At 42.2% G+C, this 23,670-nt stretch overlaps 2 long non-coding RNA genes across 14 annotated transcripts in view; both read right to left on the bottom strand.

Annotated features, from left to right (window-relative positions):
- LOC131402373 (uncharacterized) overlaps window positions 1-19,115 on the bottom strand; it is a 34,805-nt gene extending 15,690 nt beyond the window's left edge. For 4 of the 13 annotated variants that reach the window (XR_009218602.1, XR_009218601.1, XR_009218593.1 and 1 more), the window contains exons 1-2: window positions 18,632-19,100; window positions 12,281-12,343 (exon numbers count right to left, since the gene is read on the bottom strand). This is a non-coding gene — a long non-coding RNA (uncharacterized LOC131402373). Of the gene's footprint in view, window positions 1-2,395; window positions 2,422-2,692; window positions 2,894-3,595; window positions 3,994-4,305; window positions 4,418-11,459; window positions 11,479-12,280; window positions 12,344-18,631 lie in introns of those variants that run through there. The other 9 variants (XR_009218596.1, XR_009218595.1, XR_009218591.1 and 6 more) reach the window with 9 other exon arrangements.
- LOC131402378 (uncharacterized) lies at window positions 12,350-15,589 on the bottom strand. Its single transcript, XR_009218608.1, has 3 exons — window positions 15,307-15,589; window positions 14,576-14,736; window positions 12,350-12,530 (listed from the first exon to the last, which is right to left on the bottom strand). It is a non-coding gene; the product is annotated as an uncharacterized LOC131402378 (long non-coding RNA).
- Window positions 19,116-23,670: the final 4,555 nt, after the last annotated feature.

Genomic DNA, 23,670 nt, shown 5'->3' with positions numbered 1-23,670 from the left:
AAAGACAAAGGGGAAAAAACTGGAGGAAACAAATAGAAAAAAGAAATAAAGTTACAGACCCAAAACTATGTCAATAGCTATTTATTTTTAATTTTATATATTTTTAATAAAAATTATATATTTTAAAGTATCCAATGCTGATTTGATGTACATATACGTAGTGAAATAACTACTGCAGTCAAGCTAATTGACACCTCATCTCCTCACACAGTTACCATTTTTTTGTGATGAGAGCACCCAGCTACTCTTTTAGCGGATCTCAAGTATTCAGCACAGTAGTATTAACTGTGGTCATCGTGCTGTACGTTAGATCTCTGGACTTATTCAACCCGCGTCACTGCAGCTTTGTACCCCTGACCACCATCTCCCCCCCTCAACCCCAGCCCCTGGTAACCGTTCTAATCTCTGCTTCTATGAGTTCCACGTGTTTTTTTGTTTTTTTAGATTGCAATATAAGTGAGATTATACCATATTTGTCTTTCTCTGGCTTGTTTCGTTTAGCTTAATGTCCTCCAGGCTCGTCTGTGTTGTCACAAATGGCAGGATTTCCTTCTTTCTCATGATTGAATAATATTCTGTTGTGTATATGTACCACATCTTCTTTATCCATTCATCTGTCAACGGACACTGGGTTGTTTCCATATCTCGACTACTGTGATTAATGCTGCAGTGAACATGGGGGTGCAGATATCTCTTTGAAATACTGATTGCATTTCCTTTGGATATATCCCAGGAGTGGGACTGTTGGATCACGTGGTAGTTCTACTGTTAATTTCTTCCCTTACGTTCTTTTATTTATCATATATGTGCAGATCTGTTTTATGTACAATGATTGGTTCTATCAATCATACCAAGGTGTTCTATTGATACTATTGCTAATTTTTTGAGGAAGCTGCATACTGGTTTCCGCAGTGGCCACACCAATTTACATTTCCACCAATGGTGCACAAGGGTTCCCTTTTCTCCACATCCTCAACAAGACATGTTATTTTTTGTTTTTTTGATGATGGCCATTCTAACAGGTGTGAGATGATATCTGATTGTGGTTTTGATTTGCATTTCCCTGATGACTAGTGATGTTGAGCACCTTTTCATGTATCTGTTGGCCATTCATATGTCTTCTTTTGAGAAATGTTTATTCATATCCTTTGCTCATTTTTCAGATGAGTTACTTGTTTCTTGCTATTGAGTTGTATGAGTTCTTTATATATTTTAGATATTAACCCCTCATCAGATTACAGTTTGCAAATATTTTCTCCCATTCTGTAAGTTGTCTTCTCACTCTGTTGATGATTTCCTTTGCTGTGCAAAAGCTTTTTAGTTTGAATGAATCCCATTAGTCTACTTTTACTTTTGTTGCCTCTGCTTTTGGGGTCATGTCCAAAAAAAGCATTGCCCAGACCAAACTCAAGTTTTTCTCCTATATTTTCTTCTAATAGTTTTATGGTCTCAGGTCTTAAATTTAAGTCTTTAATCCATTTTGAGTTAATTTTTACATACGGAGTGAGGTAAGGGTTCAGTTCTTCCATGTGTGGAAAACCAGTTTTCCCAACACTATTTGTTGAAGAGACTATCCTTTCCCCATTGTGTATTCTTGACAACTTTGTCAAAGATCAATTTACCATAAATGCCATAAACTACCATAAATGGAGTTATTTCTGGGCTCTCTCTTCTGTTCCATCGGTCTGTGTGTCTGTTTTAATGCCGGTGCCATGCTGTTTTGATTACCATGGCTTTGTAGTATATATATATATATTTTGGTGAGGAAGATTAGCCCTGAGCTAACATCTGTTCCCATATTCCTCTATTTTTGGTATGTGGGGCACCACCACAGCATGGCTTGATGAGCAGTGTGTAGGTCCGCGCCCAGGATCTGAACCTGTGAACCCTGGGCCTCCGAAGTGGAGCAGGCGAACTTAACCACTATGCTACCGGGCTGGCCCCCATAGCTTTGTAGTATATTTTGAAGTCAGGAAGTGTGATGCCTCCAACTTTGTTCTTTTTGTTCAAGGCTGTTGCTGAACAACCTGTGCTTGAAACTCCTATCCCACCATCTTGTTTGCTCATCATTTTACACATTAGTGGACCGAAGAGTTCAGTTAAAGGCCGAGATTCTCGGGAGGGATATAAAAATAAGACCCAAATGTATACTATCTACAAAAATTGCACTTTAAATATAAAGGCACAGACAGTTTGAAATAAAATAAAAATAAAAATCACAACAATTGGAAATGCAGTAGAGTTGCCTCTTTATGCCTCTTTATGCAGATAGAATCATACATGAGGAAAAATCCGAAGAAACCCACAAACGGTTAGCACAGGTGCTGGAACAACTGGACACCCACATGCAAAAGCGTGAAGCTGGACCCTCACCTCACACCATCACACTCATTGAAAATGAGTTCAAAATGGATCCAAGGCCTACATATAAGAGCCAAAATTATAAAACTCATAGAAGAAAACATAGGAGTAAATCTTTGTGACTTGAATTTGGCAATGATTTCTTAGATATAACACCAAAAGCACAAGTAACAAAAGAAAAATTAGACAAATTGGACTTCAAAATGAAAAACTTTTGTGCATAAAAGGAGAATATTAAGAAGGAAAAAAGATAATCCACAATCCAAAATGGCAGAAAATATTTGCAAATCCCACATCTGATAAAGGTCTAGTGGCCACCAGGCCAGCCCCTCTGCCTGGCAGGATGCCCTGAGTGATAGAGGTCTCAACCCCACAGCACCTGGACACTGGTCATCTTCCGCATTGCCAAGGAGTGAGTGCTGGACTGTTCTGACTTATTCAGAAACAGTGACGGAGCCCAAATTCCTTTCACAATCACCCTAGAGGTCAACGGCTTCAGTCTGCTCCTAAAGAACACACGGTGTTTGCGAGTCTGAGAACCAAAAGAATTGTCTTCACTTTTCTGAAAAGTGTGTCTTATTATTTCACTTTAGTGACCATTTTCAAACTGGCTCCCAGTGGTGCCCTCCCACTTTGTTTATTTCTCTGAAAGTGGCCGTGGCGACTTGGCTGTTCTCTGTTCCCAACCCCCACGGTGTGACAAGGCCGATGACATCTGATTCCTGGGATCCTGACCTAGGTGGAGATTAACTCAGCCTCAGCCTGTGATGGGAAGTGATGGTCCCAGCTCTTCCTCTTCTCCCTCTCCTGTTCTCATCCTCCTGCTCTGCACAGTCTCAGAGTTGCCTGACATCACCACTGACAAGCCCTGCAGAGCCCAGAGATTTCTCTTTGAAGAAAAGAAAAACTCTGGAGAAATCAGAGGGATAAATAAGGAATGTACCCAATTCCTGCCTTGTCCTTCTCCCAGACTAATCCTGCTGATGGCCAAGAGGATGAACAATGAGAGAGAGTGGTTTCTCTCATTAGAATTTTAAAATCCTCCAAGTAATGGATCATTTTGGAGCATCCTGTGTTTTCCTGCTTGTCCCAGGAATATATTATTACTAAACTTGAATAATTTAAATGAGGGAAATTCTTTATCTCATAAAAATGCTGAGCAGGGGATCCATTTAAAAAAATGTTATCAAGGTAACTCCAGGGGTTTACAAGGAACAAGGAGCCTACACCCTGTGTTCCAGACATCAGCTGAGACCTTCTTGCCAGGAGCCAGGGCCCTTGGAGGGAGGGGTGCCCATGACCCTCCTCCAGCATGGCGGGCCTTCTCAGGTGCGTCCCCCAACATGGGCGCACACACCACAGGATCCTAGGTTAGCCAGTGGCAGGCAGCCGGCTAGGGATATGGGGACAAGCGAAAACTGCTCACTCAGACTGGGACACCCCTGGGCTAAACTCAGGAGCAAGGTGTGATCCAGGCCTGTAGACCCACAAACCTCACCATGAGTTCTTTCCATCTGGATACGGCAGTGGAAAGGAGAAGGTGCTGGGTGGGGAAAAGCATTACGCTGAAAAGAGCTCCTGCCTCTGCCACCCGCCTGGAGTTTGGTCTCCAACAAGCATGGGTTTTCTCACCTTTAGAGAAACGAGGGGTGGAAGCCATCGAGTTTCCTCAAGTGCTTGAGGGGCCTCATTTTCAGAGCTGCTCAGCTCCCTTCCCTGCCCGCAGTGCGTCCACGGGACCCCAGCCCACGGCCCCTCCCTTCCGATCTTTCCCTTTGGAACCTTCAGATGTGCCCACTCAGGCACCTAGTGGTTTGGGGTCCTGAGCTGATGCAATTTTAATGAGTTTCCATCATTTTCAAAGGGAAAAATGGGAGGGAGGTGGCTTGTTACTGAGACAGATCGCAGCGCACCTGGAAGGACAGGACACTCATTTCCATTTACCTCGTCTGATGACCCTCCAGTTCCATCAGTGGTTGAGTGAACGCGGCCTGTTCTTCCCAATCACGGTGCAAGTGTGTAATTTCTCCCAGTGGAATTTGATTTTAATGAGAGGCTAGCTCATAGGAGAGAGTCATTATTTAGATAGCATGCATGCGTCAGGTTAATTTTAAATCAGCTTTTAGGTCAATCTGTCTTAATTATTCCATTAACTGTTTTTGACTAGCAATTTCAATAATTGTTTTAGCATAATACTTGCCAGTGTAATTGCTTTTTGGAATCTGTTCATTGAGATGTCAGAGTCAGATCCGGGGCTCCGTCCCTGTGCCTGAGTTTGTGTTTGTGTGTGTGTGTGTGTGTGTGTGTGTACAAGCATGTGGGGGGTGCTTCCTCTGATTATTAATGAATGCATTTTCACGAGGCTTATTGATATCAGGGAGCCCTGCCTTTATTTTTAAAAAATTGTTAAATAAAATTTTAATGTTAGAATAGTTTTAGATTTACAGAAAATTGTGATGATAATACAGAGTTCCCATATACTTCACACCAAATTTTCCCTGTGATTAGCACCTTACATTAGTATAGCCCCTTTGTCACCATTAAAAAACAGTAGAAAAGATCAATGAAACAAAGAGCTGGTTCTTTGAGAAGATAAACAAAATTGACAAACCTTTAGCCAGACTTACTAAGGAAAAAGGAGACAAGGCTCAAATAAATAAAATTAGAAATGAAAGAGGAGAAATTACAATGGACACCACAGAAATACAAAGGATTATAAGAGAATACTATGAAAAACCATACGCCAACAAATTGGACATCTAGAAGAAATGGATACATTCTTAGACTCATACAACCTTCCAAAACTGAATCAAGAAGAAATAGAGAATCTGAACAGACAAATCACATGTAAAGAGATTGAAACAGTAATCAAAAACCTCCCAAAAAATAAAAGTTCAGGACCAGATGGCTTCTCTGGAGAATTTTACCAAACATTCAAAGAAGATTTAAAACCTATCCTTCTCAAACTATTCCAAAATAGAGGAAGATGGAACACTTCCTAACTCATTCTATGAGGCCAACATCACTCTGATACCAAAGCCAGGAAGGACAATACAAAGAAGGAAAATTACAGGCCAATATCATTGAGGAACATAGATGCAAAAATCCTCAACAAAACATTGGCAAACCGAATCCAGCAATACATTAAAAAGATCACACACCATGATCGAGTGGGATTTATACCAGGGACACAGGGATGGTTCAACATCCGCAAATCAATCAACGTGATACACCACATTAACAAAACGAGGAATAAAAACCATATGATCATCTCAATAGATGCAGAGAAGGCTTTTGACAATATCCAACATCCCTTTATGATAAAAAGTCTCAACAAAATGGGTATAGAAGGAAAGTATCTCAACATAATAAAGGCCATATATGACAAACCCACAGCCAACATCATACTCAATGGGGAAAAACTGAAAGCCATCCTTCTGAGAACAGGGACAAGACAAGGGTGCCCACTCTCACCACTCTTATTCAACACAGTACTGGAGGTTCTGGCCAGAGCAATTAGGCAAGAAAAAGGAATAAAAGGAATCCAAATCGGCAATGAAGAAGTGAAACTCTCGCTGTTTGCAGATGACATGATTTTATATATAGAAAACCCTAAAGATTCCATCAGAAAACTACTAGAAATAATCAACAACGACAGCAAAGTTGCAAGGTACAAAATCAGCTTACAAAAATCAGTTGCATTTCTATACTCTAATAACGAACTGACAGAAAGAGAACTCAGGAATACAATCTCATTTACAATCGCAACAAAAAGAATAAAATTTGGCTTATTATGATTTCAATCTTCTTAAATTTATGGAGGCTTGCCTTGTTTCCCAACATATGGTCTATTCTCGAGAATGTTCCATGAGCACTTGAGAAGACTGTGTATTCTGCTGTGTTTGGATGGAGTGCTCTCTATATATCTATTAAGTCCATCTGGTCTAGTTTTTCATTTAAGTCCACTATTTCCTATTGACTTTCTGTCTGGATGACCTATCCATCGATGTAAGTGGGGTGTTAAGGTCCCCTACTATTATTGTGTTGTTGTTAATATCCCTTTGAGGTTTGTTAATAGTTGCTGTATGTACTTTGGTGTTCCTCTGTTGGGTGAATATATATTTATAAGTGACATGCCTTCTTGGTGGAGTGACTCTTTTATCATTATATATTGCCCCTCTTTGTCTCTCATTACCTGTTTTATCTTGAAGTCTACTTTGTCTGATATAAGTATGGCAACAGCTGCTTTCTTTTATTTGCCATTAGCTTCGAGTATCATCTTCCATCCCTTCACTCGGAGCCTGTATTTGTCTTTAGAGCTGAGATGTGTTTCCTGGAGGCAGCATATTGTGGGGTCTTGTTTTTGAATCCATCCCGCCACTCTGTGTCTTTTGATTGGAGAATTCAATCTATTTACATTTAGAGTTATTATTGATACATCAGGGCTTAATGCTACCAGTTTATCACCTATTTTCCGGTTCTTCTGCACTTCCTTTGTTTCTCGTCCTGTGTGTTTTGGACTACCAATTCAGTTTGGTAGTTCTCTATGATGGTTTTCTTAGTTTTCTCTTTATTTATCATACATGTCTGTGTTCTGATTATTTGCTTAGTAGTTACCATGAGGTTTGTATAAAAAATCACATACATGAGATAGTCCGTTTTCTGATAGTCTCTTATTTCCTTAGACTAAGTCAATTCCATCCGTTTCCTCTTCCCCTTCTAAGTTATTATTGTCCCAACTTATTCCATCTTGTGTTATGGTTTGTGGTTCAAATGACAAGATTATATTTATTTTTGGTGTTTTCCTTCCCTTTATCTTTGCTGTTATAATTAAGTATTTGCTAACCTGTTCTGATAGAGAGCTTCAATTTTTCTGATTTTGTTTACCTATTTTTCTCCTTGCTCACGGATTTGTATCCCCCCCCTTTTTTTTTTTCCAGGTACGAGGGCCTTCTTGAGCATTTCTTGTAGTGGGGGTCTTGTGGCAATGAACTCTCTTAGCTTTTGTTTATCTGGGAAAGTTTTTATTTCTCCATCATATCTGAAGGATATTTTTGCTGGATATTCTTGGCTGAAAGTTTTTGTCTTTCAGAATTTTGAATATATCATTCCACTCTCTCCTAGCCTGTAGAGTTTCTGCTGTGAAATCCGCTGAGAGCCTGATAGGAGTTCCTTTGTACCTTACTCTCTTCTGCCTTGCTGTCCTTAATATTTTTTCTTTGTCATTGACTTTTGCCAGCTTTACTATTACATGCCTTGGAGAGGTTTGGAAAAACTTCAAACTTCCCCAGGTTTGGACTGTTCTCAGTTATTATTTCTTTGAACAAGCTCTCTGCTCCTTTTTCCCCTCTCTTTTCCTTCTCGAATACCTATAATCTTTATGTTGCATTTCCTAAATGAGTCAGATATTTCTTGCAGAATTTCTTCTCTTTTTTTTAGTCTTAGTTCTGTCTTCTCCTCCATCTGGAGCATTTCTGCATTCCTATCCTCTAGATTTCTAATTCTATCCTCCATACTCTCAGCTCTGTTCTTTAAAGATTCCAGACTTTTCTTTATCTCCTCCATTGTGTTTTTCATCTCCAACATTTCTGACTGGCTTTCTTTATAGTTTCAATCTCTTTTGTGAAGAAGTTCCTCATTTCATTGAACTGTCTATCTGTATTTTCTTGTAACTCATAGAGCCTTTTTATGATAGCCATTTTGTGTTTTGTTTTTCTTCTGAGGAAGATTGGCCCTGAGATAACATCCGTTGCCATCTTCCTCTTTTTCTTTTTTATCGCCAAAGCCCCAGTACACAGTCATATATCCTAGCTGTAGGTCCTTCTAGTTCTTCTATGTGGCATGCAGCCTCATCACGTCTTGAGGAGCAGTGAGTAGGTCCACGCCCAGGATACCTACTGGCGAACCCTGGGCCGCCAAAACAGAACGTGTGAACTTAACCGCTACTCCACTGGGCCAGCCCCCATGATAGCTATTTTGAATGCTCTGTCATTTAGATTATAGGTTTCTGTGCCTTCAGGATTGACTTCTGGGTGCTTGTCACTTTCCTTCTGGTCTGGATATTTAATATATTTTTTCACACTGTTGGACGGTGTGGATTTGTGTCTCCGCATGATATTATCTGGTTGCAGCTTCCAGCTGCCACCACTGGGTGGGGGTCAAGAGCTGTATATTCTGAGCCCACAGTGATCCATGGATATTTTGGCCGACTGGCTGTGCTGGAGCACTGGACAGGGGGAGGGATGCTTTCTTTTGCCTGCCCAATCCCAGGGGCTTCTCACTCTTCCTTTGCTATCTGCTCTCCTGGGGTGCTAGCTTGATGAAGATACCCCTCAACAGTTCAGTCACCCCTGTGTGGGGGTTTCCCATGGGCTGTGAGCGAACTTGGAGAGTCACAATTTTCCCACAGAGGGCCGCCTCTCCCCCTCTCTCTGCAAGCCATGCGGTCCCGAGGTCACTGCCATTGGGGAGCAAGAGGAGCTCTCCTTACCTCCTTCCACTTCCTCCGGGGGGGTGTCCAGCACCTCCACGTTCAGATGTATAGCTGGGTGGGTCTCTCAGATGTCTTTTGTGTTGTGTGAGTGTCCTCTTTTGGTATATGAATGTCCTTTTTGTTGTATCTTAGTGGGGAGAGTCTAAGGGGAGAGCTTGCTCCATCATGATGCTGACGTCACCTCCCAAATATTTTATAATAATATATGGACTGTAACTTTACTCAAATTGTGAAAAAACCTTTAGAGACTGTCATCAAAAGTGTAATGCTGGATAGCTCAAGTTGTGCAGCCCATTCTTCTCAAAGAATCAACACTGCTAATTCTAGCTCTTTCTCCTTTACAAGTATTTAAATCATAAAAGAGTACCCGGTATGTAGCATTTCTATTCTTGGCTCAATAAATTATTCAACATTCTTTTAGCAAGCAAAAATAAGTTAAATACCACAAAAATGTTCACCCTCAAAACACAGATTTGCAAAGATACTGGAGACGTCCAAAATTAACCAACAGGCTACCCCTGGGCCAATAATTTTTAAAAACTTCCTTACCATGCTAATACTGTGCTTTAATCTTGGTTGGCTGTTCCCATTTTTCCTTCTGAACAAAAAACCTGAGACTGGTTTTACTGCTGCCCATATCTGCCATTTTCGACACAAGCGACAGTAATGGAGGAAGACCCAAACTATCTTTCACATGCAGGCACTTGGTAAAGCTGCCAGGGGTGGCCAGTGTCCACCTGGAACAGGTACAGTAGTAACCATGCCTTCTCCATCCAAATTCTAGTTTCATTCTTGCCTCCACAATAACCTTCAAAGCTGACCACATAAGCAACTCATCCACGCATCCGTGCAATCATTCATATATTCAGGGCTCTGAATATGAATACGAAAGCCACTCAGCTAGGGTCAACAGGGAAAACAATCAGGTAAGTACAATACCTGTCAGGGACCCTGACAGACTGGACACCCTAACCTAGCAGAAGGACTCAAGGAGGATTTCACAGTGGAAATTACTTTTCAGCTAAGACCTGAAGGATGGGTAAGAGTTAACCCAAAATTGGGGAAAGCAAGAGTAAAAAGACAAGGGGAGAACATTCAGGCAGGGGAACTAGCATGTTAGAAGGCTCAAAAGTAATAAATAAGAATAACGATGATATTGACAAAAATAGTGATGAATAATAAATTATTGACTCTCTGGGTCAGACACTGCTTTAAGGTTCTATATGTATTAACTTATTAAGTTCTCATAAATATCCTTATCCCCATTTGACAGATGAAGAAATGGACGCACAGAAAGTTGAAGTAATCATCCCAAGGTCATAGGGCGAAGAGGTGGTGGGACTTGGACTGAACCGAGGCGCCTGAAGACAGAGCCTACCTGCTTACACTGTGCTACAAAAGATCTGGTCATGCTTCAGAAACTGGAATTTTGGTCCATGAAGAATTTTAGGGGGAGGCTGGCAAGAGTGGTGATGATGAGAATTAAACAGGGGCAGATAATGGAGGGTCTGGGAAGCCCCTGTACCAGACACCTCTCATGTCCTCCTCACATCCTCCTGGCCCACCTTTTCTTCTACCAGCCACAGCTGCAGCAACCTGCTGTATGCAGTGAACCTGGCAGCACCTGCCTCAGGTGCATCAGGTGCTACCAGGGCTGCAGCACGGAAAGCCTGGATGTGAGGAGTCAACACCTCCTGGGACAGCCCTGACCAACAGGGGTCAGGAACCAGTAGGTAAACAGCCCCCTCTTCCTTGCCTTCAGTGGACACTTGTGGGGAGAAGAGGGGCAGACTACATGGCTCCTCTGAAAACCTGGAGGGATGGAACCCTAGGTTCCCACAGCAGTGATCAGCTCCTACTTCATTCTGCCCAGCCCTCCTCTTCAGTTTTAGGTGACTACTTCCTACAAATTACCACCTACACGCAAACCCTCCTCTCATACTCTGCCTTCCGTGGGGAACCAGATTGAAACAGCCATGTTAGAGAGTTTAGATTTTATCTTTCGGGCAGTCAAAGACAGCATATTTTTGGCAAATCATACCTTCTCTCTTCCAGGAAGCAACAAGAGGCTGAGCGAGGGGAACAAACTCAGCAAAATGATGGCTTGGTAAAGGTTCCCATTCTTCTCTCACCTCACCCCTCCCACCACCATTACACCAGGAAGCCACCCAAGAATAGGGTGCAGGAAAAGTCTATACCCTGTCTTCTGCTCCGTTAGCCAGAGGCTAGAAAAATGGCAGCTGCCCTGGACTCCTTCAGCCTGGGGCCCACTTCTGAGGCCACGGCATCTACAACACTGCTACTTCTTCCACCATCTCACTGGCTCTTCTCGTCTCCTCTAGACCTACTAGAGACATATGGCTACCTGACTGGTACCTTTGGAAGTACACTAAATCTTAAAACCAAAGAATAAGCTTGAAGATGAGGAAATAAATGGAATAGATAGATGATTTGGTTTTAAAATATTCTTGGCTTCTCTCTCTTCTGGATGAGATGTTTTCATTTCTCACTCATATTATGATGTAAATAAATCACAGATTAAATGCTATAATAGCCAGAAATTTTTTATATGAACAATATTGGAGGTAACACCATACATCTGGCTTAAGGATGAAGTTCAGTTTCTATAAAATAGAATTAAAAATATTAACATTTTGCTCTTAATATTAGATTAAGTAACATAAAAAGGATAACATGTATATTATCCACTGCTCATAGTAATTTTAACTGTCATTATCATATATCCAGGAATAAGTGAGACACCATGTAACCCTGCCTACAACAGTTTGTTGAAGGGCCAGCTACAGCAATTACTCCTTAATCAATACACAGGCTCAAGGTGTTTAAATTGTGGCCAAAAAGAAAGAAAGACCACAAGGCATCTTTCTTTTTTTTTTCAAAATTTCTTCTTTAAATTTATTTATTTAATTAATTAATTTTCATCCCCAAAGCCCCAGTACATAGCTGTATATCCTAGTTGTAGGTCCTTCTAGTTCTTCTGTGTGGGATGCTGCCTCAGCACGGCTTAACGAGCCATGCGTAGGTAGGTCTGCCCCCAGGATCTGAACCAGCAAACCCCGGGCTGCCGCAGCGGAGCACGGAAACTCAACCACTACGCCACTGGGCCGGCCTATAATCCATCTTATTCTTAAGACATTTAAGCAAAATAGATTCCTGAGATAACACAAATACTGAATGATGAAAAGAAGATAATTTTTATCTTATACTAATTGTAACCAAATTTATTCTTACATTTGACAGTGATTATACTAAATTGCAATGTTTAGGTGAAACTGCTACACATTAGAAATAAGAGAATGGTAAAAGTACTGTAACTATGGTATTTGTAACATATATTAGGGTTAAATTTTTATTGACTAACATATGCAAATTGGTTTAAAAACTGTTACCACTGTCCTTTCTTACCTGCATATGTCAGATTGATTATGTTCATAAAGTTTCTTTTCCAGGTCCAATCTCTTCTTTTCACTATAATACAGAAAGAAAATGTTTTATGAATAATTACACTGATAAGTAATAGGCAGTTGGATTTAGAACATGATCTCCTTTGAAATCACACCTTTCTAAGAATGCTTCTCTGGCCTCTCTCAGAAGCAGAAAATGCCAGCTGCGTTTGAAACTCAAGACAAAAATACTTAGCAGTCATCACGGAAGTCTAAAAAGCAAAAAGGACACTGAAATGAAGCAAAAACAAGATTCTCAAAGTAAATGGGGAAATGCAGTAAGAAAAGGCTGGGAAGCAGGTTCAATCACTCAGCAAGTATTTCTTGAGTGCCATGATGAGCCAGGCACGGTTCTAGGTCTGGAGACTAATCCGGTGTACACCAACCAAGGCCCCTGCCCTCAGGCAGCTGACATTCTAGGGGGAAGGAGAGACAATAAACAAGATAAATATGTAAAATATGATATGGCCAGACTTCTCTGAGACGGTGACAGTTGAGCAATGGGGATCCCACCAGGTCTGGACACAATGCCTCCACAAATCCACCCTAGATTGAAGACTGGTGGATTGCTCTGTTCCCAACTAGACAAGCCTGGGCAGAGCCAAGTAGCTGAGTTAGGAAGAGGTCTCTGAAAAGTAGACCTGCCCTCACTCACATTTAAGGAAGACTAGGCCCCCTAACACTATTACTTCAAATTTAGGGGGGATTTCTTTTTACAACTTCGTAACATCGCCGTGATTTGTCACTGACTGCTATCCTGTGATGATCAGGTGAGTGCTGGCAGTCAGCTAGAGGACAGAGCTTACCCTGCACACCCAGCCTGGGCAAGAGGTAGGGGAAACTGGGCAGCAGGGGTGGTAGCAGGCAAAACCAAGGGGCTAGGGGTAAAACTGCTAAATGAGAAGCCATCTCAGTCCCAAAAAGAGTCCTTGGGAAGTTTAACCACAGAGGGCCCCGCTCAACCACCACCAAAGTACCAGCTTCAATCCCATCTAACTGAAGCCAAACTGCGAATCTAAGTTAACAAGAACTAAAGGCCAAAAGAGAAATCACATAATGTCTGAGAGAAAAATGCTAAAGAAAAGACTGAATCAACGACAAGGAGTCCAACAGAAGGTGAGCCTAGCTTGGCCCCCTGAGGGACAGGGGCTGAGCCCACATTCCATTTGTGAGCTCTTAATTATTAGTTTCCGTTTTCCTTCAGAGAGAAAAAAAGCCCAAAAGTTACTCTGTTAGCTAAATTATAGGTTAAGTAAATTTCTTTGCTTAGCATAATCTAGAATGGAAACCATCATTTAAGCAAAATTCTTTTAATGGGAAAATGGGGTCCAAAATCCAAACACTGAATCTTTGCTTGGGGAATAATCTCTTCCTCAGTTGGGGTATGCCTACGCTAAAAAAAAAGGAAAAATAAAAAAAAAAAATTACAGAAACACAAATTTTTAATCTAATAGCTTCACACAGATCTTTATTTTCTCATTAAGAAGACTGAACTCAGAAGAGAAGTGAAAGAAACATGGTATAATTGCTTCCATGTTAGAAATTTTTATTTGTCACTTTCCTCCCTTCTAAGGTTCAGTGATCAATAGGATACTTAGTTCATGAAAAACAAATGTCCGGACAGAGTGAGCAATTCGTCACTAAATTATGAGACAGACCCTTAAAGGCATCTATGACCTTGTGCCTCTGATGTCATGCTTTACTTCTGTGGAATTTCTGCCAAGAAAGCATGACTGGAATCTGGTCATGAAGAAACATCAGATGGACCCAGCTTGAGGCTCACTCTCCAGAATGAAAGCTGTTCTCTAGGAAACTGTCAGGAACATGAAAGGCAGGGAAAGGCTGAGGAATAGGTACAGATGGGGAGAGACTGAAGAGACATGGCAAATGGGTCACAGATGGACTCCTGGACCAGACGATAAAAAAGACAGTGCTAGGACAGTTGGTGAAATTTGACTGGGGTCTGTGGATTGGTATATCAGCATTGATTTCCTGACTGGGAGGGTTATATGGTGATCACAGAGAGAGCATCCTTGCTTTTTGGAACTATGCACTGGAGTGCTTAGGAGTGATGGGGCACCAGTTCTCAAATGGTTCAGAAAAGATTAATAATTTTAGATAGAAAGAGAAAGAGAAAATATAACAAAATGTTAAGAGTTGAGGAATCTGGGTGAGGGAAATATTAGAGGTCTTTGCCCTCTACTTGCAACTTTTCTGTAAGCTTGAACTCATTTCAAAATAATTGTTAACAATTTACCTCTGACTTCTAGTGAAGAAGGACCACAGTCTCTTTGGGAATCCACCACCTCACGAGCAGCAAGTTCTTTTTAATAAAGAACATAAAACTTCTTTGTTCTTGCTCTATCTCCAGTAGGGACAGACTGGTCAAACTTCTTCTCTAGCATGACACTTCCTACACTGAAAAACCACAAACACCTCTTGGCCTTCTATTCCAGGCAAAATGATGCTACTCTAATTCACTCTTCATCACAGGCCCATTTTCTAACCTCATCATCCATGCAGCAGTGCCTCTGAGTGCTGTCTTTCACATGTTTTAAATTTAAGACTTAAAACAAGATATCTACCCCAATAAAAAGCCAGAGAAAGGATTATTGGGAGGATCATCTTGCAATTCCTACGGATTAAATCTCTGTTTCAGAATCTTTGGAACATCCAGCCCCGGGATATGTACCCACTGCCAATGGTTTCAGGCACCTGCACCCCTCACTCGGACCTTTCGAAGTTTTACACAGCTGGGTGGTCCTTAAAGTGTAGTATGTGGTTTAGTTTCCTCCTTTTAAGCCACCTGTTATTCAGTTTTTGTATCAATATCATCTTCAGCTTTACTTAACTAATACCTCAGCATCAATTTCTGGACCTTTACGATATCTCACCCTGAATCAATACTGGTATTGAAAACACTGGGGCTGGTTAATGGGCCTTTTAAACAGATGTTTTTATATAATTGTAAGTGTCAACTCCACTTACATGTTTCTACCACACTTGTGGCACTATATGCACTGTACAGAGTCATTCCATCAGGCTCTTGTAGATTCAACGACCTTCCCACAATGCAAAGAAAACACTGATACAAAAAGGAAAAAATTCAGAATATAAAATTACATCTATGTGTGACTACAGCTAAGACAATCTGGGCTAGAAACACACCAAGTACAAGGGAAAAGCCCAGTTATTAGACCAGCTAACATTGCAATGACCCACCTCTAAGGGGGCTGAGAAAGGGCAGGTTGTTTTTCTCTCTCACTCCCAGGAAATCTGTGGACTGATAAAGCAGTTGTGACTACCCAAGGTCGTAGCCTGTAAATTTCTGGAGCTTTAGGAGACAATGGTCCTTGTGGTCAGCAGGATTGGTTAAGAAAAACAGGTACATTCAAACACTCAAACAGGGTACAGACAATGATAGTCATTATCTGTTGCTTCACAAACTACAGCTTTCAACTCTTTTACTTTGAGGCTCTTTATTTACTAGAGAAAAAAAAAATCTGTGGCCGTACTTCACATATTAGTCAAGGCCTCTCATTTCTGTGAGGAACCAAGGTTCAGAGAGGCTGAACGACCTGCTCAAGGTCACACAACAGTTCACAGACTGGAACCCAGGTTTCCATGTTTCTACCGCACTTTTCTGTGTATCCAATATTATTCGCCTCTGTACTTATTAACTATGCATTCGAGTTAGTCATGGACTTTTAAAATGAAAAATGAGTACACACAGCAACAGATCTGTACTGACTTAAAAATAAAACCAACCTCCAAAGGCAGAACCATGAATAGGCTATAAAATTTGACTCAAATTCCTTATCCAATTTCAACAGCCTCACCTTGCTTAATAGTTAAAGCATTAAGTGTTAAACATTAAGTAATAATCATTACACAGTTATTATACCATAAGGACTATAAACAGCCAGGTGTTCCTAGCACAGGAAGCAAAAATGATAACTCACAATTAACTTAGTTCAAAAAGAATGCCATTTGAACCAGTGACATTTTAAAATTTAGAACTTGGGCTAAGAGATACAAATAACTAAAGGCCTGGGGTAACTAAGCTACTATTCTAAGAGAACAGAGTCAAAAAGCAGTTAAAAAAAAAAAAACTCAAAAAACGAACACACACACAGTACAGAGAACAGATTGGTGGTTACCAGAGCGGAAGAGGAGTGTGGGGAGGGTGAAAGGGGTAAAGCAGGACATGTGCACAGTGACGGATGGAAACTAGACTTTGGGTGGTGAACACGATGGACTCTATACAGAAGTTGAAATATAATGATGTACACCTGAAATTTATATAATGTTACAAACCAACGTGACCTCAATAAAAATAAATTAGTAAAATGTAAAGAAAAAAATTACACCCACATCCAGAGGTGAATTTATTATTTGTTTGTTTGCTTTTTAACTTGGAGCTGGACTTCAGTAGAAGATTTCACTTTGGGGATGGGACAATAGCTTAAATTGGTTTGAATCTATAAACCAAACTTTAGTTTTTCAAAATGGTTAAGGAACCTTGGAGCAGAATTGAAATTTTAAAATCTATTTTAGGGGCCGGCCTGGTGGCGCAAGCGGTTAAATGCGCACGCTCCGCTGCGCCGGCCCGGGGTTCGTGGGTTCGGATCCCGGACGCGCACCGTCGTATTGCTTCTCAAGCCATGCTGTGGCGGCATCCCACATAAAGTGGAGGAAGATGGGCACGGATGTTAGCCCAGGGCCAGTCTTCCTCAGCAAAAAGAGGAGGATTGCCAGATGTTAGCTCAGGGCTGATCTTCACACACAAAAAATATTTTATTATTTTTATTGTTCTTCCCCCTGGTGATTTCTTTTAATGTATTTAATCTTATATAATGGGGTTTTTTGTGTGGGTGTGTGTGTGAGGAAGATCAGCCCTGAGCTAACATCCATGCTAATACTCCTCTTTTTGCTGAGGAAGACGGGTTCTGAGCTAACATCTATTGCCAATCCTCCTCCTTTTTTTTTCTCCCCAAAGCCCCAGTAGATAGTTGTATGTCATAGCTGCACATCCTTCTAGTTGCTGTATGTGGGACGTGGCCTCAGCATGGCCAGAGATGTGGTGTGTCGGTGCACGCCCGGAATCCGAACCTCGGCCGCCAGTAGCGGAGGGCACACACTTAACCGCTAAGCCATGGGGCTGGCCCCAATGGTTTCATTTTAAACACAACATAACAAACGACATTAAAGAAACTGGTTTTTTTTCCTTTAAAAAAAAGCACTTTAAGCGTACTGATGCACAGAGCAATGTCTTGTCTTTTAATTATCAAGTATATGCAGACACAATATCATCTTTGAAATATCACACTGTCCACTCTTCCTGGTTGACTGGAACATGGTCATTATTTAGTGGCAACGTGTGGCTAGTGTTCTATACAAGACATTTATACCTCCTGGACATTAGCTGGTTGACTTGGGATTTCTTCCATTCCTTGAACAAACATATATCAAGCCCCTCCTCCACCTAAGGTACTCTATTATCAGCTAAAGCTTCAGCTAGATATGGTTTCTGAGCTCCTGGAATTCTCCATCTAGGCAGGGAGCAAGTCACTCAAGCCACTATCTAGAGTCCTTTAAGAATGCCGAGCTTGCATGAGTTAGGGAACAGGCTGATCAATACTTGGTGCAGGGAAGGCACTGAAGGAAGCGATTTTTCAAAAGCTGGAGTTGAGGAGGTTTCTGGGGTGGGTGAGTGGCGGTACGTCAGAAAGAAAATAGAATGTAGAAAAAGATTAAAGAGTAAAATATGGTGAGGACAATTAAGGAGGCCTGTTGTAGATGCTCTATAAATATTTGACAAAAATTAAATCTAGCATAAAACCAATATAATTCCTTTTCAAAACCACTTACTTCTGCCTTTACCTTACACGTAACTATTGTTGTCATTTTAACATTGTTACACACACACAGCTCTCTTCACTAAAATGATTTTGTAACTTGAACACTCATTAAACCTTTTGTTTATCAAGAGATCCAAACATCTATTTCCTTTCTTGTCAACTAATGAGATTTCCAACACCAATTAAATTAGCAGCTAAATAATTGTTCCAACAACTTATCTTTTATGTGGTTATTTATAGCAAAGTGCTTTTTAATTTTCTTTCTGTATGTGCTCTTAGATCTAGCTGTCTTCAGCGGTTCTCATCTTTCATGTCTTAATCAAGGTATCATGCATACTCCAGAAGCTGGACTTCTCTGTCTGGAAATTTCATCCCTTCGCTGGAACTATGGCCCTCAGAAAGTCTCCCGCATTTAAATAGGGCATATGTTTGACAAACACACACACACTCACCTGCCTGCGTTCCTGGACCTGTCACCACTGATGCAGTGCAGCTGTCAGGGTGGGATGACAATTTGAAGAGACTGCGGAGGGGGCGTGTAGAGGGAACGAGAGAAATTCACGAGGCTTGACTGAGAGTGACAGGCAGGAGAACTCCTACTCCCCCTTCCGGGCAAATTCAGCGACGCGGCCGCGTCCTCCAGCGGGAGATCTCCAACAAGGGGGTCTCTCCGGTAAACTCTGTCCTCCAGGCCCCAGTGGGAGCTTGGGGGCCGTCGCGGGCGGACCCAGGCCCAGGGGAACCACGGGCGGGGCGAGTGGGAAGGACAGAGGGCAGGGCACCAGCCGACCCTGGGCGCCGGCCGATTCCCGCCCCCGCCTCGGGTAGGCCGTACCTGTCCCGCAGCCCGCGCTGGAGGCGGCCCAGCCTCTCCTAGTAGCCGGGGCTCGCCAGGGGCGCGGACCGAGCGGAGGCCTGGCGCAGGCCGCCGCCGCCACGCTCGCCCGCGCCGCCTCGGGCCAGCGCGCGGAGGGGAGGGGCGGGTTGTCGGGGACGGCGGCCCCACCATGCACCGCGGGTGAACACGGCGCCCCGACGCTGTGCAGGGGGCGGGACGGGCCGCCGTGAATGGGCGGGGCCGACGGCCGTGGAGGGGCGGGGCGTCGTGGAGGGGCGGGGCGTCGTGGAGGGGCGGGGCGTCGTGGGAGAGGTTGACAGCCGCCTTGGGGGGAGCCGGCCCAGGCTGCACGCTGCGGGATGGGCAGGGGTCCTTGGGGGTTGGGTGCCCAGGGCTCTCTGCCCGAGACTGGCGTCTTCCTTCTCCCTAACCGTTCAGAACTCTCACGGGACAGACCCTGGTCCTCCTCCAGGCGGAGCCGTTCTCTGAGGGTCAGTCAGAAGCCCACTCCTGATCCCCACCATGGGTAAAGGATGGAGCATGGCTGGGAGCAAGTCACGTGATCATTTTTTGTCCTGGCGTGAAACTACATTAATTTTGCAAGACGCATTCTCTTTCCCTCCCGCCACCTCTCCCTCTCTTCTTCCCAGGATATGCTGAGTGCCACGCACTGTGCTAAGCTTGGTTTCCTACCAGCACTTAAAAGCAAAAGAAAACACCACAAAAAAGACAAAATTCTAAGCAACTGTGTTCAGCCCTGACAGCAGAACAATCCCTTACCTGTAAATCCGTGCTGACCATAAGGATGTGGTTAATGCTGTAGGTCACATTACTAGCTGGTGAGGAGAGGAAAGTTGCTAACAAGTTGCTTGCAAAGCAGACATTTGTTTGTGCAGATATAGAATCCTGCAGCAGGGACTTGAGCCAGGCTGCCTAGACTCAAATCCCCTCTTCCACTGCCCAACTGTGTGACCAAGTGCAGGTCACCCTCCTGAAGCCCAGGGTTCCTTATTTGTAAAACCGGGAAGATGGTTACTGCAGGGCCTAGCTATGCCATTGCTATAAAGATTAGATCTGTTAACGTGTGTAAGTGTTTAGAAGAGGGCCCAGCACATAGGAAGCATCAGTTTTTATCAACATCCTCACCAACTTGGGGGAAAAGCTTCCTGAAGAAAGACAACCATACTCCAAAACCTGCAGGGCAGAAAAAAAGAAATTATAGTTTCTTTAGTCTCTTATTCTTCATTTCTTTTGGTTTCTTTTCTCAGTCATTAATTTCACTTACTTGCAAGGTGTGACTTAAACTAGTAAATCAATCATTAGCAAGAGAGATGGACTACTCAAAGGTCGATAATATAAAATTATAATGTTACTTAGCCTTCCCTTCACATTTGCCAGGGCCAGGGCAAGAGTGTGAATGGACGCCCTCATACCATCTGTCAAAATATTAAACAATTATAAATCAAGATGACAAATTGTAGATAAAATATGTTCTCTCCTCCTACTTTGGCCAATGTGCCTTCATAAGAACCTGGAAAGCCAGAGGGAAATTTAGTTCTCTGACTCCTTCCCCAGCCCACTTTATTTCCCACCCTGGGCCCAGTCTTGCACTGTGAGGGGCCTCACACGCTGGCAGGGATGTGTGTGTCTCCCCAACGCCGCCACCCCAGTCTACAAGTCCTAGCTATGTCCTCATCCCCACCTCAGCCTCCTCTTGGCCAATCCTCAGGCCTAAGGGCAAGCACCTTGCAGGAAGTGATAGTCACCCTTGCAGGAAGGGTCCAGGAAAGAGGTCTTTAAGGGCCTCAGAAAGGAGGTTAGGGCCCTTTGAGCAGGGATTGTCAGGGTGATGGGTACCTGGAATGTGTTGCAGAATGGTGTGTGTGTGTGTGTGTGTGTGTGTGAAAGAGAGAGAGAGAGAGTGCGCTCTAGGCAGGCATGTCCCCTGGCCCTGGGCCTCCTTGCCTTGCATAGAATGGCATGGCCAGAAAAGGGCCAGAACAGGCTTTGTAATAGATAAAAGCCAGGGTAGGGGCCCTCTTGCCTAGGTCTAAGGGTAATCCTGATGTTACTTTTATTTAGTTGTTATATCAAATCATTATACCAAATTGATTCCATGGTAGTTGTGGACCTTAAACAGCCAGTTATTTCTCCAGCACAAATAGGTTTATTTGGGATCAGCAAAGAATTGCAATCTAAGGTCTACAACCATGTCAAGCCACCTGCAAGTCCTCCTGCAGAAAAGGGAGGAGAAACTCTTATAGAGGGGAAGAGGAAGTTGGGAGGGCTAATGTAAACAAAGAGTCCTCCAAAGAGGAGGAGACTGGGAGTTGAAAGTGTAGTGGCTTTTCATTGGCTGAGCTGTGGTAGTCTATCATTGGCTGAGCTGTTGCTGGCAAGAAGAGGAAGTCTTTCTTCTTCCTATTGGGCTCTGCTATCTTCATAGGGTGTCAGAGCTCCCCTTTTTGGCCTCCTGACTCCATTTTAGTCAAGTTTATGTTTATTAATTTCCACATAGTGTACAAAGGTTTACTTTACTGATTTTAGTGCAAACAACTACTGTACTACAACCCTGGCAAAAAAAAAAATGCATCTTTTTAGCATGTTTTATTTAGGTCTCCCCTCACCCAGATTAGTTTTCTAAGGGAAAAAAATCCCCCAAACAATGAATGTAACTAATTATTTTCAGTAAATACATAGAGTAACCAGGTGAGGCATCGTTTAGCATCCCAAATTTTTATTAGGCCATTTTAGGAGAGTCTAAAATTAAATATAATTAAACAGTAAATAGATAATTCAAAATTAAAATTTGCATTCTATGGTTGATTTATTAATGACATATGACAAATCTAAATGCAGGACCCTCTTTATTAACAATAACACATAGCAAACTAAATGAATATTTCTAGAGTATTTATGCTAAAATTGTGCATTCTAAATGGTGACAGACTTTTATTAAATGCAGAGTTTTTCACTTTGAATATTTAATTTGCTGGAGCACTCCCTTTTAATATTGTTCTTAAATCCGTTTATATTAGCAGAGCTGATTTCTGTAAACAGCTCTGATTGTACTTCCTGGACCACAGGCCATGAAGTCTGCCTAGATGGACAAGTCTTCCTATAAGCTACAGAATGTCTTAGCTGCGAGTGAGAGGGAATCTAGCTTCACCCCCTTGTTTTTTTAGAGGAGAAAAAGGTTCAGGGCAGGTAAGGGACTTGGCCCGGGTCACAGCTGATAATCTGTGTAATGTTAATGAGTCCAGTTCCAAAGATGGGTCCCTAATGGCCCCATTAGGCAAAGAGTAAAGAAAGCCAGTGTTTCATCTCAGTAGACATATGGCTCTTTGGGTGAACCATATGAAATTGCCATTTTTGTAGCTCAGAAACAGTTAGATCAATGAATGGAAGTTTGGTTTTGGAAATATGTTGAAATTAGAATTTTACATTTTAAAATGTAAACACCACACAATTTTAAAATTAAATCCTGTATATTTGAGTCAATAACTGCTTGGATATTATATTATGTAGTTTGCTAGGGCTGCCATAACAAAGTACCACAAACTGGGTGCCTTAAACAACAAAAATTTATTGTGTCACAGTTCTGGAGGCCAGAAGTCTGAGATCAAGGTGTGGGCAGGGTTGGTTCCTTCTGAGGAAGACTCTGCTCCGTACCTCTCGCCTAGCTTCTGGTAGTTTGCCAGCAATCTTTGGCATTCCTTGGCTTGAGGTGCATCACCCCGATCTCTGATGTCATTTTCACATGGCATTCTCCCTGTGTGCATGTGTGTCTCCAAATTTCCCCTTTTATAAGGAAACCAGTTATATTGGATTAGGGGCCCACCTTCCTCCAGTATGACCTTATCTTAATTAATTATATCACAATGACCCTATTTCCAAATAAGGTCACATTCTGGAGTGCTGGGAATTAGGACTTCAACATACGAATTTAGGGGGTACACAATTCAACCTGTAACAGACATGAACATGGAAAGTATTTCATTTTGCAATCACTATTCAGAAATATTTGACATTGCATCCTATGCTATTAGAAAATTCACTTTTAAGTAGAGATGACTCAAAAGTAGAAAGTAGGGAGAAAGGCTGTGATGCCACATGAATATGTATATGGAACCCCTCCACCCATTGAGCATTTACACCAGTTTAAGCATTTATTGCCTTATTTAAACCCAATAACAGTCCTTTGAGGGCACCTGGCCTAAGATCATGCTGCCAGTATGTTCTTGACCAGCTAGTGGTAGAGCTAGAATTCAAACAGATCTTTTCCAAATCCAAAGTCTATCCTTTCTTATCCTCCATTCTATATGGCCTTGAAACTCATCATTTGACAGCTACTGATATTTTTTATTTTCCTTGTATGAGATGTGTAAAATATATATTTTGTGACCCAGAAGGGTTTACACATATACATGGTTCATTATTTGAGGAATAGTATTCATTGACATAGAATGCATTTTTTACATGCTGTGATATAACACTATGTGTTCACCATTCTGTTAATTTTCCTCCTTAGCACTCAGTAAGACTACGTTTCTCATCCTTTCTAGTGGTTAGATGGGTCTATATGACCCAGTCTGGCAATGAAGTATGAGCAGAAGTGATATAGCCACTTCCAGGCCTGGCCTCCAAACATCC

This window comes from Diceros bicornis, unplaced genomic scaffold (genome assembly GCF_020826845.1).
Source record: "Diceros bicornis minor isolate mBicDic1 unplaced genomic scaffold, mDicBic1.mat.cur d_74_multi, whole genome shotgun sequence".
Lineage (NCBI taxonomy): Eukaryota > Metazoa > Chordata > Mammalia > Perissodactyla > Rhinocerotidae > Diceros > Diceros bicornis.
The sequence above is the reverse complement of the archived record's forward strand: the minus strand, read 5'-3'. Positions and strand labels throughout refer to the sequence as shown.